General features: G+C 42.5%; 1 protein-coding gene across 3 annotated transcripts in view; it reads left to right on the top strand.

Moving 5' to 3' along the window:
* Window positions 1-17,528, top strand: part of LOC134352092 (septin-9-like) — a 585,694-nt gene that overhangs the window by 299,805 nt on the left and 268,361 nt on the right. The window contains exon 1 of one of the 3 annotated variants that reach the window (XM_063059265.1): window positions 4,374-4,511. The exons of the other annotated variants lie outside the window; for them this stretch is intronic. The gene's annotated coding sequence lies outside the window, so the exon portion shown is untranslated. Of the gene's footprint in view, window positions 1-4,373; window positions 4,512-17,528 lie in introns of those variants that run through there. 3 annotated transcript variants of the gene reach the window in all.

Below are 17,528 nucleotides of genomic sequence, written 5' to 3' on the forward strand. Positions count from 1 at the left end.
TGACCAGTTAGATTGCTCTGCATGGTACAACTTTAGATACTTGCAAGTGTCTTTAGTGAAATATCAAATCTCCTAATGAAATGTAACCACTTAAATGTACGCTTCATAATTGCATCAATATATTGGGCCCAGGATATGTCCTTGGAGATGTTGACAACTAAGAACTTGAAACTACTCTCACCCTTTCCATGATTGACCCCTCAATAAGGACTGGTGTGTGTCCCTTTGACCTCCCCTTTCTGAAGTCCACAATCTATTCCTTATTCTTACTGACGTTGAGTGCAAGGCTAACCAGCTTATCTATCTCATTCCTATGCACCTTCTTGTCGCCATCTAAGTTTCTCCACCTAAAATGGGTCATGGATATGCTTCGCGTTTTCATTCCTTGAAGGTGATAGCCTCTCGCCAGCATAGATGCCTTTGTCTTTGAGTACAGTGCAAGTTCTCTGTATGTCAGGCCAGTGAATTTGTGTCGTGCAATTTCACCAAGAGCACTTTATACCTGGAACTCGTATCTGATGGGGGAACGGAGGTACAAGATAAAGGGGTGGTCTTTTAAAGTCGGAATTTTTATTTTGCAGTTGTGAAACTCTAGAATTTTCTTAACCTAGATTGTTGTAGAGATCGGATCATCAGAAGTATTTAACGAGGAGATAAACCAGGTTTTGAAAGATTGGGAGATTAAGGGTGATGGGGAACTGACAAAGAAGAAGAGAGAAGGTCTGTGAAAGATCAGCCATGAGCATATTGAATGGTCAAATGGCAACTCTTCTTTGATATAGCAAAGAAAAGTGGTTTCCCCAGAGACAGCAAAGCTTGAGTCATTTTACTATCATACTACAACATTATATGTCAAAATTACATTTTTTCAATACTTGCAGTTAATAGTTCATGTATTTTTTTCTGATGTATCAACCCAAAACCTCAACTATCTATTACCCTCCATAGAACAATTAAAGAATACTCTGTAGGTCAGGTAGCTTGTGTAAAACAGTAAACTTAGTCTTTGAGTTGTTCCCTTCTCCACGGATGCTGACTGAATCAGAATCTGAATCAGGTGTAATATCACCAACATACATAAATCATGAAATGCGTTGTTTTGTGGCAGCAGTACGATGTAATAGGTAATAAAACTATAAATTACACTAATAAGTAGTGCAAAGAGAGAGCAAAAAAATCGTGAGGTTTGGTTCATTGTCTGTTCAAAAATCTGACGGCGGAGGTGAAGAAGCTATTCTTAAAATGTTGAATGGCTTGGTTTTTTTGTTTAGATTTTCAGAATCCACAAATAGGGTGAAAATTACCCCAATATGCTTTAATGCTCATAATAACTCTTAGTGCTCTTTTGATTACATTTGAGAGATATTTAGACAGGCAGACGGACATGCAGGGAATGGAAGGCTATGGATCTTGCGCAGGCAGATAGATTTAGTTTAATTTAGCATCACAGTCGGCACAGGCATTATGGGCTAAAGGACATGTTCCTGCGTTGCACTCTTCCTTGTTCCATGATCAGGCTGAACTACAATCTTCATCTATTGCATTTAAGGTTTCTGAAACTAACTTTTTAATTTGCATCTCGAGCAGCTCAGCGATGCAAACAGATTACAGGGCGGACATAAATTGTTCCTGATTCTGTTTTTTTTAATGTCCTTCTATTATTACACAATGTGAAGACAATGACTTATGCTAACAATGAAGCAAGTCTACATTGTGACAATAAGTTGCATTGTACATTGGGTACCAGAAGAACCTATGTCTTGCTATAATATTTGTTAAAAACAACATCTTTCCTCCTTCTATTGGAACATCCCAATGAGCTCCCCAGCCAATGAAACACATTGGAAGTGCACTGATTGTTGCAATTTAGGAAACTTGACAGGCAAAGGGGTGCACAGCAAGATCCCACAAACACAATTAATGAACAGATAACCTGGTTTTAAAAACATTTGAATGAGGGATAAATATTCACAGGTTTACTGGACAGAAGTTCACAGCACTTAGAATATCTCCTTTGGATATTTCATGTTCACATAAAGGTCTTCCAGTCTCACAGCGGGTACTTCGTATAGTGCCCCTTGGGCTGCCTTGATTTTGATGCCCAACTTCCTGATGAGGAATTCAGAACCAATTAGGCTACTGACTCAGTGTTTGGCATTTACCTAGATTGCAACTTGATCCTTAAAGAGGTTTAATTGGGGGAAAAAAAGAGGAAACGTCTGCGCATCCTCAGTACAGTTCTTCTGCTCTAATTGAAACCAGTCCTCCCAATTCCATCCGGGATAAACTTTCTCTTTAAAGTACTTGATTAACAGAAGACATCCTGCAGACGCTGGAAACGCAGAGTAACACACTCAAAATGCTGGAGGAACTCAGCATGTCAGGCAGCTTCTTTGGGGGTGACCTTTCAAACTGAGACCCTTTATGAGTCCTGATGAAGGATCAGGACTCAAAACATGACTCAGCTCCTTTCCTTAGATGCTGCTTGACCCGCTGAGTTTCTCCAGCATTCTGTATGTGTTACTTTAAAGTACTTCATGCACTTTAACAGTGAGGTGGGCAAAATGATTTCAGAGATATTTGAAGTAATCTCTCTCCTTAAGCGTGGTTGCAACGACTTTCACCGGTGACATCACTCGTTGGTGGGCGGTGAATCTTTGGAATTCACTGCCACACGGCTATGGAGGCCAAGTGATTGGGTATATTTAAAGAGGAGGTTGATAGGTTCTTGATTAATAACCATGTCAAAGGTTAGTCATAGTCATACTTTATTGATCCCAGGGGAAATTGGTTTTCATTACAGTTGCACCATAAATAATTAAATAGTAATAACACCATAAACAGTTAAATAGTAATAAGTAAATTATGCCAGGAAGTAAGTCCAGGACCAGCCTATTGGCTCAGGGTGTCTGACCCTCCAAGGGAGGAGTCGTAAAGTTTGATGGCCACAGGCAGGAATGACTTCCTATGACGCTCTGTATTGCATCTCGGTGGAATGAGTCTCTGGCTGAATGTACTCCTGTGCCCAACCAGTACATTATGTAGTGGACGGGAGACATTGTCCAAGATGGCATGCAACTTGGACAGCATCCTCTTTTCAGACACCACCGTCAGAGAGTCCAGTTCCATCCCCACAACATCACCGGCCTCACAAATGAGTTTGTTGATTCTGTTGGTGTCTGCTACCCTCAGCCTGCTGCCCCAGCACACAACAGCAAACACGATCGCAGTGGTCACCACAGACTCGTAGAACATCCTCAGTATTGTCTGACAGATGTTAAAGGACCTCAGTCTCCTCAGGAAATATGGGGAGAAGGCAGGAGAATGGGGTTTAAAGGGATAATAAATCATAGAACACTACAGCATAGACACAGTCCCTTCTGCCCATCTAGTTCAAGCCAAATTATTGATCTGCCTAAAGTCCTATCAACCTGCACCCGGACTATAGTCCTCCATACCTCTCCCATCCATGTACCCGTCTAAATTTCTCTTAAATATTAAAATTGAACCTGCTTTCACCCTTAACCTATGACCTCTAGTTCTGGTCTCACCCAACCTCAATGGAAAAAGCCTGCTTGCAATTACCCTTTCGGTACTCCTCATAAACCATGATTGAATGGCGGAGCAGACTCGATGGGCCGAATGGCCTAATTCTGCTCCTATGCCTTTTGGGAAAAATCCTCCAACACCTACAGGGAATAAAACTTGACCCCCATTCCCTTCACAAGACGGATTTTCACCCCGGAGGAAATTCGTTCCTGGACATCGCTCGTTAATCATGAACAGGAAATGCTGGACGCTATATGAAAACAAGATGTGAGGTTTCCAGTGATTTCACCACCTCCCATCCAGTATTGTGGGGCTGGGGGGCTGGAGGGCTGGAGAAGACGAGGTTTTGTGGGAACATGTCCGGATTTGCATATGAAGGAAGATGCGTGGGCCAGCCTCAGCCTCTTAAGGGCTCTGACAGTGGAGAGGCAAAGATGGAACAAAAAACAGCTGAACAGGCTTCCCCATTCAGACACCGAGGGTCTCTCCTGCTCCCCGTGGCGATCACTTGATTAAGATGGAGTAGAAAGCGCCATCGTTCTGAAACCTATTTAAATTCCCACCGATTTTGATGATATGCCCCCCTTTCCCTTCGAGCTAAAAGGAAGAGATTTCGCCGGCACTGATCTGAGCATTATTTTAACGTGCGGTTGAATCAGACCAACAGATCCTCTCATACGCTGCCTCCCCTCTTGAATGGGAGTCTCATTCAATGAGGCTTTGACATAGGGCTGCTTGCTATTGTCGAGTGTCCCCACACGCTCTCCTACTTCCTCTGGAGTGCAAATAGGGTAGTAGTCCGTTGCTTCCTGTTGCGGCTTTCCTGCATTTGCTCAGTTGCTCTCTCTCTCTCTCTCACACACACAGTCTCTCTTGGAGACGCTCGGGTTTATTTCTGCGAGTAACTAGGTGCACCTCCCGCGAAATCTACCGGGGGGGGAAACGCTCAGATCGCAAAGCAGGTAAGCTCTTGTCCATACCGGGTCAGTTAACGGCGTGTATTAACGGAGAAGGGTTACCGGGCCCGTACCGTCTCCGTTGATATCTCGCGTGCGACTGAACGAATAGGATTTTAAGGCAAAAGTGCACACGCTGGATGCGGAGTTTCAGATGCGATTGATGTTTGAGAGTCGAAGCTGAGTTTCACTGATTGCGCAGATATTTTGGCCGGAGCGTGGCACGGTTAGTTACCGGCTGGGCTGATTTTACTTTGTCGCCTGCATGACATTAATGACTGTGCACAGAAATTTGATACAGATCTTAAGAAAATAGCACTCCACTGCAGACTTTCTGTACTGATCTGTTAGTTTGAACTCGGCTGTAACAAGAGGCGGGAAGAAGTAAATATCAGTGTTGTACTTTACAGCCATCCTTGAATACTTACGAGTTCAGTTATGTTGTAATGTAATCGTATTATACTCACGGTTGTGGGAAATGGGTGTGAATATGAATATCGATGTGCATATTCACTCGATATCCGAGAAGACTCGATGGGCCGAATGGCCCGATTCGGCTCTCATGTCTTATACACTGTACTCACTGCTGTGCACAGCAAGCTCCCACAGCAGCAATGCGATCATGGCTAAATAACAGTGCTGGAAATATTCAGGCTTCTTCTGTGGAGAAGAAACGATTAACAATTTCGGGCTGGTGACCTCTTATTTTATTTCAGATTTCTGCCATCTGCAGCATTTTCATTCTATTTGTAGAGAGATGGATATTATCCAGAATAGTGAGGACAATGTCATAATCAGGTTTATTATCATTAACATATGTTGTGGAATTTGTTGTTTTGTGGCAGCAGTACAGTGCAATGTGTAAAAGAGGTATAAATTATAATAAGTAAATAAATAGCATAAAAGAGAAGTAGTGAGTTTGTATTTATGTGATTCATGAACCGTTCTGAAATCTGATGGTGGAGGGAAAGAAGCTGTTTCTACAATGTTGAGTGTGGGTCTTGAGGGTCCTATACGACTTATCCAGTGGCAGTGGTGAGAACAGGGCATATTCCAGATGGTGAGGGTCTCTAATGTTGGGGTGGCACCAGCTCTTGAAGATTTCCTTGACGGTGTGGAGGCATGTGTCCGTGATGGAGCCGGATGAGTTTACGGCCCTCTGCAGCATTTTTTAACCCTGCGCCGCTGCAGGCATTGATACATCCGTTCAGAATGCTCTCCGTGGCATCAGCTGCAGAAATTTGCTGGAGTCCTTGGTGAGGGACCAAATCTCCTCAAACTCCAAGTGAAGCATTAGCCTGGTGTGATCTATTGGTGATTACATCAATGTGATGGGTTGTTGATGTTCTGTGAAAAAGTTGCCGATGGAGTTGTTACATTCACATGAGAGTGCACAGAGGACTGTACAGTTTGGGAAAAGGCCCTTCAAATCAACTTACATTAAAACGCTGGAGGAACTCAGCAGCTCAGGCAACATCTACGGAGAGGAATAAAACGGGTGACATTTTGGGCCAAGACTCTTCATCAGGACTGAAAAGGAAGGGTCTGAATAAGATGGGGGTTGGGGAGTGTGGGAGGGCAGAGGAGTACAAAATTCAGGTGATAGGTGAGACCAGGTAAGGGGGAAGGTAGCTGGGTGGGGAAAGGGGGGGGGGATGAAGTTAAATAGATAATTTATTGATCCCAAAGGAAATTACAGTGTGGCAGTCGCATTACATGTGCACATAGAAGAGAAGTAGAAAGAATAAAAAATAAGTTACCTCAAGCAGTCTAACAGGAGGGGGTCATCATTTCCCAGGTTGACTCATTATAGAGCCTAATGGCCGAGGGTAAGAATGACCTCATATAGCACTCTTTAGAGCAGCGCAGTTGTCTTGGTCTATTACTAAAATTGCTCCTCTGTTCAGCCAAGGTAGCATGCAGAGGGTGAGAAACATTGTCCAGAATTGCCAGGATTTTCCGTAGGGTCCTTTGTTCTACAACAGCCTCCAGTGTGACAAGTTTGACTCCTATAACAGAGCCAGCCTTTTTAATCAGTTTATTGAGCCTGTTGCCATCACCCATGTTGATGCCATTGCCACAGCACACCGCCACATTGAAGATTATACTGGTTAGCATGTGAAGGGAGAGGCCTGCATACTCCAAAGGACCTCAGTCTCCTCAGGAGGCAGAGGCAATTCTGGCCCTTCTTGTACACAGCCTCTGTGGTGGTGCTCTACTCAAGTCTGTCATCCAGGTGCACCCCCAGGTGTCTGTAGGTCCTCACCACATCCACGTCCTTGCCATCAATAGTAACAGGGAGCAGTGCCGGCTTAGTCTTCCTGAAGTCCATCACCATCTCCTTTGTCTTACTGATGTTGAACTGTAGATGATTCAGCTTGCACCGTTTGACAAAGTCCTCCACCAGTGTCCTGTACTCATCCTCCCTTTATACACCCAACTATTGCTGAGTCATCAGAGAATTTCTGCATGTGACTCAGTGTTGTACCTAAAGTCCAAGGTATACAGGGTAAACAGGAAGGGATACAATACAGTCCCCTGTGGGGCCCCAGTGCTGCTTATAGCCATGTCTGACACACAGTAAGAAGCTGAAAGGTGATAGGTGGGAGATATATAAAGGTCAGAAGAAGAAATTTGATAGGAGGAGGAAGTGGACCATGGGAGAAAGGAAAGGAGGTGATGGGCAGGTAAGGAGAAGAGAAGGGATAAGATGGGAGCTAGAATGGGGAATGGAAAAAGAAAGGGGGTGAGGGAGAAATTACCGGAAGATTGGGAAATCGATGTACAGTACCTACCATCAGCTTGGAGGCTACCCTAATGGAACGTATGGTGTTGCTCCTCCAAACTGAGAGTGGTTTCATTGTGGCAGTAGAGCAGGCCGTGGACTGACATGTCAGAATGGGAAGTAGATTAAGCCTTTTATAAGTTTTAAATGCAGGATGTCTGCAGACACTGGAAATGCAGAGCAACATAGACCAAATTAAACTTCATAAATTTAATGTTTTACCTGAATCTAGCAGTATAATATGAACCTCAGTTGAGACTTTTGTACACAAGTCTTTGAAGCATGACACAGAAATTGCTGGAGGAACTCAGCAGGCCGAGCAGCATCTATGGAAATGAATAAACAGCTGACATTTCAAGCCAAGACCCTCCGTCAGCTGACTGTTTAATTCTTCTCCATAGAAGCTGCCTGACCTGCTGAGCTCCTCCAGCATTTGTGTGTGGTAGTCTGTTTCCAGCACCCGCAGAATCCCTTGTGTCTCTGAAACACTTCTCACTATGAGCAGTCATTAGCTGACGCTGCAAAACCACCATTGACACGGTTGATGAGTTTATGGAAATGGAAGAATAGGTTACTGGAAAAATTAGCTGAGGAATGGTATTGTTCTGAGAGCTGGTGTAAATTGTTGGGCTGATTACTTTTAGGACATAGAAATTAGAACAGTACAGGCTCTTCGGCCCCTGATGTTTTGCCAACTTTTTTAACCTACTCTTAAGATGAATCTAAACTTTCCCTCTTATGTAACCATTTTTCTATCATCCACATGACTATCTAAGAGCTTCTTAAATGTCCCGAGTGTATTTGCCTTCACCACCATCCCTGAACTCAGCACTCACACTCTCTGTGTAAAAAAAACACTACCCGCCATCTATCCTGTACTTTCCTCCAATCACCTTAAATTATGCCCCCCCCCGCACCCAGCTATTAACCATTTCCATCCCGGGAAAAAAACTTTGCCTCTGCACTCAATCTATGCCTATGTTTCTTATCATCTTGTACTGTCACTCAAAGGCCTCAGTGCCAAATCACTGCCAGGGTTTTGGATGCATTCCTCATCATCAAGGTAGTTCTCGATTACAGAATCAACTCCATGTGCTGCACCGACACTGAGACACAAGAGAGACCGCAGATGCTGAAAATCTGGAGCGACACACAAAATGCGAATGAATGGTCTTGGCCTGCAGCTTTGACCATTTCCATGCAGCAGCTGTTGAGTTCCTCCAGCACTTTGTGTGTTGCTTCATGTGCTCTATCGTGGGGTTCAGCTGTCCTCAAGGCCTTTATCTGCTACCACAAATGCTTTATGTTACCACTAATTTAAATGTCACCTTTTCAAGATTCAAGATTGTTTATTATCGTTTCCAGTACACAAAACCATATATGTAACCATATAACAATTACAGCACGGAAACAGGCCATCTCGTCCCTTCTAGCCCGTGCATAAAGGAGAATTAAATCATTGTTACTCCAGATCTGATGCAGCACAAAAAAACCCCACAGTAAGATAAAGAAGACAATAAAAACACATAATAAATATAAATACTTAAGATAGCTTATGTAAATAGATTGATTGTATGTTCATAAAGTGACAGTAGGCACAGGAGTGTGTCTGTACGGAATGTGACTCTGGGAATGATAAAGTAGTGGTGATTGGAGGTGTGGAGGGGTGGGTTAGTGAGTGGGTGGTGGTGTTGATCAGCCTTACTGCTTGGGGAAAGGAACTGTTTTTGAATCTGCTGGTCCTGACGTTAATGCTACATAGCCTCCTCCCTGATGGGACTGGGACAAACAGTCCACAAGCAGGGTGGGTGGGATCCTTCATGATGTTACTGACCCTCTTCTGGCACCTTTCTGTATATTTGTCCTTTTAATTCTTGGCTTCCCTCCCACCCCCCCACAGAGCATTGTAACTGGGTTAATCTGTCTGCTTTCATTACTGGCCTCCCTAACGAGGTTGAGAATGGTTCACACACTGTTAGCACTCCTCAGAAGACAATGCCTGAGTGCCTGGTACTTTGCAAAGATGGTATTTTTGTCCTGCTCAACGAGTTTCTGGATAATTGGCTCACATTTCTCAACTTATTCTGTTCACATTTCATGGGACTGAATGGAAATCAGCAGCTATCCAATAAAAATGTAATGAGTGCTTTATATATTGCAATACTAGCTTGTAAATTTATTCTTAAACAGTGGGAGCAGAATGAGAATTTAAATTTCTGACATGCATGCTGAAGCACTTCCTCACTTGCCCATTAACTCCCTCTGGTTCCACTCCTCATTCCCTTTCTCCCATGGTCTAGTGTCCTATCCTATCAGATTGCTTCCTCAGCCCTTCTACCAATGATCACATCCTAGCTTCTCTCTTCATCACCCCTCAACCATCCACCCCCCTACCCCCTCGCCTATCATTTTCTAGCCAGTCCCGATGAAGGGTCTCGGCCCGAAATGTTGACTGTTTATTCTTTTCCATGGATGCTGCTTGACCTGCTGAGTTCCTCCAGCATCGTGTGTGTGTGTGTGTGTGTGTGTGTGTGTGTGTGTGTGTGTATGTATGTTGCTTTGGAGTTTTAGCATCTGTAGATTGTCTTGTGTGCTTCTACTCCTCCCCTCCCTCACCTTGTCTTGGCTTCCTACCCCTTCCTTTCTAGTCCTGATGAAGGGCTTTGGACCCAAACATTGATTATTTAATTTCTTCCTTAAATGCTGCATGACCTGCTGAGTTCCTCTAGCATTTTGTATATGTGTGTGTGTGTTGTGTGTTATGTGTGTATGTTTGATGAAGGCCTCGTCTACTGCAGTACTGGGCAGTTCTGAGATATCATTACATACCAGGGAAATGGCCCATTGTCAATATTTATCCCTCAATTATGATAGCAATAAAGAGATTGAATAGTGTGCTCATTGGGGCTTCCCTCATGCATGCGAATGGTGCATTTGCTTATACCATAACTGTAAGAAGATGAAAAGTCAGAGCTTAAGCAGGCCATCAAGTACCTTCCTTCCTATGACAATTCCATTTCTTGTCCTCCATCCATTCCTTCTCAAAGTCAGAAGACTAAGTCAAAATAAAATTATTATCACAGTGCATATATGTTATTATATACTACCTTGAGATTAATTTTCTAACAGTCATTCACAGGAACATAATGAAGTACAATAGAATTCATAATGAGAACTCTACATAACCGAAGACTGACATATTACCAATGTACAAAAGACAAATTGTTCAAGTAGAAAAATAACGCTGAGAAGGTGAGTGGTAAGAAAGTCTATGAAAGTGAATCTGTAGGCTGTAGAATCAGTCCAGAGTGAAGCTATCCACGCTGGTTCAGGAGCCTGATGTTTGTAGGGCAATAACCCTTCCTGAATCGGTGATGTGGGACCTAAGGCTTCTCCTGGTCGATGATAGCCTGCCTTGGAGTCTCAAGGGCTCATCTAAATGCTACTCAAATATCATGAGAACATCCAACACCACCGTCCTTTCAGGCTGTATGTTCCAGATTACTATCATCCTCTGGGTGAAAAAAATCTTCCTTGTTTCCCCCCACCCCCTCCCGATCTCCGTACCTTACCTTAGACTCTGCCCTCCTCTGCTAAGGGAAGTTTCTCCCTATCTATGCACTTGTCAGTTATTTTGCCTGAATCAGGTTCGCACCTCTGATATATTTACAGTTTTACTGAAACGTGAAATATTTTATATATTAAAGCTCCTAGATGTTGGTTAAAGGTGTTTCCAACAGATCTTACTAAATAATTTTTTCTTTTTCTTTTTTATTCAGAGGTATTTTAGAGAGACAGCACAGTAACAGGCCCTTTAGGCCCGACAAATCCACACTGTCCACTTACACCCATGTGACTAATTAACCTACTAATCCGGCTGTACATCTTGGAAGATGGGATGAAACCAGAGTGCCCAGGGGAAGCCCATACGGTCACAAGGAGAATGTGTAAACTTCTTACAGGCAGTGGCAGGAATTAATTGAAGCTGGGTTGCTGGCTCTCTAATAGCATTGTGCTAACCACCACCCTACCACGCCATCCAAAATTCAGGAACAAAATAAAATTGCAGATCTGGAAATCTGAAATTTAAAAAAAAGCTAGAAACTTTCAGTGGGTCAGCCAGCATCTGTGGAAAAGGAAACAGAATCGCCATTTCAGGTCCAAGACTCTGTCAGAATTTTCCCAGTCTCTTCAACTTGAAATGTTAGCTCTCTTTTCTCTTTCCAAGTTGCTACCTGGCCTGCTGAGCGTTCCCAGCATTTCCTGTGATTATATTGCATTAAGTTCACTAATTTCTAAATTTCCAATAGAAAAATTTTCTGTTTGGTCAGCAATTTGTTCCCTTTATTTGAACCTACATCTTTGATTAAGGAAGTACATCACTGCCTAAGAGAAATGCGATTTCTTGCCAAAGTTTTGTCAACGATTTTAAAATTTAATAGATTGGAATGGACCAAAATTATTAACTTTTAGTCATCTTGGCAGTGATATGATACCGGAGTTCTTGACTAAATGGTCTATGTTGTAAGAAACAGGAACAGTTATTGTTAATAAGCACCCGTATATTCCTCCTTGTGGATGGAGAAACAGCGACATTTAGACTAAAACTAATACATTCGATATTGGATAATTTTTCTCAATAAATAACTGAACAAATATAATAGTTTTTGTGTTTATTAAATTAGGTTTCCTTTATCTAGTTTTAGGACGTATGAAGATCTGATCACATTTTAGGTCATACTTATGCAGAAATAGAGAAAATTCTACAGGGTTCACAAACTTTCTAGCACCACTGTACAGATGGAATCGACAGTTTAATTTGAGCATACGAGTTGGAAGCAAAGGGTCTTTCTACCTTTGTACATTCAAGAACTAAAACTAAGTTTTACATTTCACTTTATAGCCCACCAATTCATGATGAGAAAGGAAAAAATGAAACGTTTGCAAAAGTCACAGATAAAATTGCCATAACTAGCAATAACATCTGCAGTTTTACGATTTATATACTTCCGTAATTTTGGCTGAAGTTTATTTTTGACTTGGATCAAACTGTGATGAAGCTGGTTTTATGAGGAAACACATTATTAAAAGGAAGTTGTGCTGTGAAGTGTCTGGGGCTTTTTTGTGGGTTCCATTTGCCTTGTGGGATTGGTTCCCACTAAACGGGCATCCACATTAGTTTTTTTCTTTTGACCATTCCATCCAAGATAAGAGAAATACCGTAACCACAAAACAAAAAAACTGCAGAAGCTGGAACTATGAAATTTTAAAAAAAGAACAGAAAATATTCTGGTTCTACATTAGAAGAGGAGCAAGGTTTGGCAAGTTTCCTTGAGTATTTTCCACGACCCTGGTACATACATGGGCCAATGGTGGAAAAGAATGTCAGCACAGCTATATAGCGCTAGGCAGGAAGCTAAAGGTCGAGAAGTGACCTGCCCTGTGATTTCTCAGAGCTCAATGTTGCCAAAGGATGCAGTGCAAAGTGATGAAGAAAGGATGTTAACGTGCCTGATTCACCAGTCTAGGAACATGTTGCTGTTTTATTTGGCAGGAGGTTTTAAGTGTCTTTTAACCAAAGCAGCTGACCGTTGCTTCCTAAGAGTTGCACACTTTGGAATATTTAGAAACAACATTGCTTTTGATTAAACCATTCAAGGCCTGGAAAATAAGCTGTGGGAGGGCAAAGATGGGGGAGGATTTGTGATGGATCATGAGATGCAGGAAGAGAAAGTTTATTCTTGATGGATCTTCCTGCATCATATTTCTCTCCTTGTCTCAACGGAAATGAACCAGTCCATAAATACACACAGTGGCTATATTATTAGGTATCTCATGTACCTAATAATGTGGCCACTGACTGGATGTCCATGGTCTGCTGCTGCTTTAGCCTTTGCACTTCAAAGTTTGACGTGTCGTGTGTTCAGAGATGCTGTTCTGCACAACACTGTTGTAATGTTGGTTATTTGAGTTACCATTGCCTTTCTGTCGGCCGAACCACTCTGGCCATTCTCTTCTGATCTCTCTCATTAACAAGGCACGTTTGCCCAAAGGATTGCTGCTCACTGGATGTTTTTTTTTGGTTTTTCGCATCATTCTCTGTCAACTCTAGAGACTGTGTGTGAAAATCTGAGATCAGCAGTTTCTGAGATCCTCAAACCACCCCACCAACAATCATTCCATGGTCAAAGTCACTTAGATCACATTTCTTCCCCATTCTGATGTTTGACCTGAAACACAACTGAACCTCTTGAACATGTCTGCATGCTTTTATGGGTTGAGGTGCTGCCACGTGATTGGCTGATTAGATATTTTCATTAACAAGCAAGAATACATGTGTTGCTAATAAGGTCACCACAGAGTGTAGGCCTAGATAAAGCCCATGTTGTTCTCAGGGTATTGGACACAGTTTGAATTAGCAACAGTGCAAATTCAATTATTTTTTGTTGAGATGGAGTAGATGATGATTTGGAAGGAGTCCATTTTTATTTCTGATTACTATCCAACAGTTACTGAATTCTGGGTGTCTGTTTGGACTCGTGTATCAGATGATTAGTTTTATTTGTTGTAAGCACATTGAAACACACAGTGAAGAGTGTCGTTTGTAATCAAATCTAATCAGCCAGGATTATGTTGCCACGCTTCCAGTGCCAACATATCATGCCCACAACTCACTAAACCTAACCTGTACATCTTTGGAATGTGGTAGGAAACCAGCTCACCTGGTCACGGCGTGAATGTACAAACTCCTTACTGGCAGTGACGGGAATTGAATCCCGGTTAGTCATCACTAGTGCTGTAATAGTGTTACACAAACTACTATGCTTCTGAGCCACCCCAAAAAATATATTCATTTTTAGAAATGAATTATGGAAATTCAAGGAGAGCCTTGAACCATCTACCTTCAAAAAGACCAGCTTAAATTAGCCCTGCTTTCCAGCTCTCAATCTGTAACTTTTAATAGCTAGTAAATAATTAAAAATTCAGGTTCCTTGGATATGATTCTCTCTGCTAAGAGAAGTGAGTCTTTTATTTCACTCTCTGTACTCTCAACATTTTGTACACCTTGATTATATCTCCCCTTTGTCTCCATAGAAAGCAACCCAGACCTAGCCAGACTGTTCTCAAAGAAATGGGTGTGGACATGGACGTGGACATGAGTGGACGTGGAGAAGATCTTTCCAATAGTGGGAGAGTCTATGACGAGGGGATACGGTCTCAGATTAGAGTGGAGATGGAGAGGATCTTTCCGATAGTGAGAGAGTCTAGGACAAGGGGATCCAGCCTCAGATTACAACTCAGATGAGGGAGAAATTTTTTTCACTAGAAGATGGTGAATCTGTGGAATTCATTGCCACTGAGAGTTGCGGAGGCCAAGTCATTACATATATTTAAAATGGAGACTGATATGTTCTTCATTAGTAGGGGCGTCAGGCTTGTATGGAGAAAACAGGCAGGAGAATGGAGTTGAGAGGAAAAATAAATCAGCTATGATAGAATGGCAGAGCATACTTAATGGACTAAATGGCCTCATGTTTTATGGTCTTATAAAACCTTTCCAGAACAGACAGAAATGGGGAGGTGGAGACAAGTACTCTCAGAATACTTCAGAAGCATCTGGGAAAACGCTTAAATCCCCAAGGCTAGGAAGGCTACAAGTCTTGAATTGGAATCAGGTTTAATATCACTGGCATCTGTTGTGAAATTTACTGTTAAAAGTATATATGAAAAATAAATTACATGAGTAGTGCAGAAAGAGGGGGAAAGGTACTGAGGTAGTGTTCATGGGTTCTTTGTCCATTCAGAAATCTGATGGCAGAAGGGAAGAAGCTGTTCCTGAAATGTTGAGTGTGTGTCTTCAAGCTCCTGATGGTAACAATGAGAAGAATGTATGAACTGAGTGATGGGGGTGCTTAATAATGAATGCCAACCTTTTGATGCGTCACCTTTTGAAGGTGTCCTGGATGCTAGGGGAGGCTACTGCCCATGATGGAGCTGGCTGAGTTCACGACTTTCTGGAGCATTTTTTGACCCTGTTCAGTGGCCCCCTCCATACCAGATGATGGTGCGACCAGTTAGAATGCTCTCCACGGTACACCTGTAGAAATTTGTGAGTGTCTCAAACTCCTAATGAAATGTAGCCACTGTTGTGCCTTGGTTGTAATTGCATCAATGTATTAGGCTCAGGATAGATATTCAGCAGTTGCTGACACTCAGGAGCTTGAACCTACTCACTCTTTCCACTTCTGACCTCTCGATGTGGACTGTTATGTGTTCCCTCTCCCTGAAGTCTACAATCATTTCCTTGGTGTTACAGATGTTGAGTGTGATGCCACTCAACCTGCTGACCTTTCTCTTTCCTGTACACCTGCTCTCCACCATCTGAAATTCTGCCAACAATAGTTGTGCTGACAGATTAGTAGGTTATTTGGTCATTGTAAATCGTCCCACGAATAGGCGAGAGTTAAATTGGGGGTTGTTAGTCATTACGGCTTGAAGGGCCAGAAGGGTCCATTCGGTGCTGTATCTCAATAAGGAATAAATAAATATTGAGGTTAAGCAGGAAGGTGGACTTGAGGCAGAGGATCAGTTGTGAATGGGAAAGTTGCTCTTCGATGGGATTTATTTCTTTTGGTTTGATATTCTTATTAAACAACTAAATTACCTTGCAGGGTTGAGTGGTCATTTCTTATTAATGGTCTCACATGTTATCAAAGTGGTTAGCGATCACCAAGTGGGATTTGATTCCCACCTCTGCCTGTAAGCAGTTTGTACGTTCTCCCTGTGACCACATGGGTTTCCTCCGGGCTATGCACTTTCCTCCCACATTCCCAAGACATCCGGGTGAGGGATAGTGAGCTGTGGTTATGCTCTGTTGGTGTCAGATGTGCTGGATGCTTGTGTGCTGCACAATTCTCACCGATTTGATTAGACGCAAGCAACTTACTTTACTGTATGTTTCGATGTTTTGATGTACACGTGATAAATAAAGATATTTCCACTTTACTTTTAAATATTTATTCAGGTCTGGCTGGCAATGATGCTAGGGGCAGTGGTGGAAGCAGAGATGATAGTGGAGTTCAAGAGGCCATGCATGAAAATGCGGGGAGTCAGGGGGAGAAGGGCTTAGTTTGATTTGTCATCATGACTGGCACAGACATCTTGGGCCAAAGGGCCTATTCATGTTCTTCTTCCTAGAGATGCTGCCTGGCCTGCTGCGTTCACCAGCAACTTTTATGTGTGTTGCTTGAAATTCCAGCATCTGCAGATTTCCTCGTGTTTGCGTTTTTATATTCATGTGCTGTACTGTTTTCTGTTACATATTATCTATCACTAAAGTTGCCTGATTTGAGTTGGCAATTAAGAGTGGGTCTCAAGTTATGAGCAGATTTTCCTCCCCATCCCAACTAGATTTTATTACAATCCGATAGTTCTAAAGCTACCATTATTGAGATAGGCTTTCTTTTCAATTCCTCATATTTAAATTCCCCAGTTGCCATGATGAGATTTAAACTCGTGTCTTCACATCAATGGCTGATAGTGACTTAACCATTATTGTACTGTATGGATTGCATCAGGCCAATAGAATATTCTGGATTGATGCTTCAGGGTTTTAAATTCATCCCATTGACCTTGTCTCTATCAATTAGAATAAAAGATATGAAAGACGTATATTAATTTAGTAGTTCAAATTCCCAAGCAACTGATCTCAGACTATCAAAGGTTTCAAAGGTACATTTAATGTCAGAGAAATGTATACAATATACATCCTGAAATGCTTTTTCTTCGCAACCATCCACAAAAACAGAAGAGTGCCCCAAAGAATGAATGACAGTTAAATGTTAGAACCCCAAAATCCCCCCCCAATTTCCCCTCCCTCCTGTGTGTAAGCGGCAGCAAGCAACAATCCCCCCTCCCCCCCACCACCGGCAAAAAAAAGCATCGACACCCACCACCGAGCACTCAAGCGCGAACAAGGCAACAGCAAAGACTACTTGTTCACCCGGCATTTGACATACCACAGGCTCTCTCTCTCCCTAATAGGGTAGAAAGAGGTGTCTCCGTTTCACAGAGAGCGAGGAGACATAACAAACAGTTTGCTGGTTTATGATGTTAAAAGTCTATTGCTTCGCTTTTTCCGAGCTCTGTGCCCAAAGATCTCGGGTCTCTGGGCACACAGCCTTAGATCTTCCGACTCCCAGGACACACTAGTCTTCTGCTCAGAAACTGACCTCCGA

The sequence above is a fragment of the Mobula hypostoma genome, chromosome 9, assembly GCF_963921235.1.
Source record: "Mobula hypostoma chromosome 9, sMobHyp1.1, whole genome shotgun sequence".
Classification (NCBI taxonomy): domain Eukaryota; kingdom Metazoa; phylum Chordata; class Chondrichthyes; order Myliobatiformes; family Myliobatidae; genus Mobula; species Mobula hypostoma.